The sequence below is a fragment of the Carlito syrichta genome, unplaced genomic scaffold, assembly GCF_000164805.1.
Source record: "Carlito syrichta isolate Samal-C Ts95f unplaced genomic scaffold, Tarsius_syrichta-2.0.1 Scaffold143520, whole genome shotgun sequence".
In the NCBI taxonomy this organism is placed as follows: Eukaryota; Metazoa; Chordata; class Mammalia; order Primates; family Tarsiidae; genus Carlito; species Carlito syrichta.
Window position 1 is genome coordinate 1 of NW_007087616.1, and position 814 is coordinate 814.

Sequence of the window (814 nt, forward strand, 5' to 3'; positions counted from 1 at the left end):
GGCAATCCACTCACCTCGGCCTCCCAAAGGCACGGGATTATAGGCTGAGCCACCGAGCCCAGCTAGGCAGAGCTTCTTTAATGAAACTCAGTTCTTGTGCTTAAGGGTGCTTTTGCCAGATGAAGGTGATTTCTTGCTTTTAGTTATGAGGAAGGAAAACGTCACCTAGACTAAAGTGAGGGCAAACAGACAAGAGAAGTGGGACTTAAACTCTGAACTCCACTGCCCACTCCTAACTCAAAAATTTATCTCCTTCAGCATTTGAGGAAAAGGGCATTTTGCATCAAAAGGCTTCATCTGAAATTCTCAGCAAAAAAACAGTTGTCTCACATAAAACTAACTGGTATTAACTATGACTTTTCAAAGATAAGTCCTGGCTGGGCATGGTGGCTGATGCCTATAATCCAAGCACTTTGCCTGAGCCCACGGGTTCGAGTCCAGCCTGGGCAACTTGGCAAGGCCTCATCTCTACAATAAATCAAAAACTTAGCCTGGCGTGGTGGCACATGCCTGTAGTCCCAGGTACTTGGAAGGCGGAGGTGGAAGGATCACCTGAGGCCATCAGGTTGAGGCTGTGGTGGCTGGGAACGTGTCACTGCACTCCAGCCTGGGTGACAGAGTGAGACTCTAACTCAAAAACATAAATAAGTCTTAGAAAAAACACAAACATAAAGCTCAAGACCTCCTTGCCTGACCACTCTTTATACAGTGGCCCACGAAAAAGCATAGGTGTCAGTTTTTTGTTTGCTTATTTTTTTTTTTTTGAGTTAGAGTCTCACTCTGTCGCCCAGACTGGAGTGCAGTGGCCACTCCC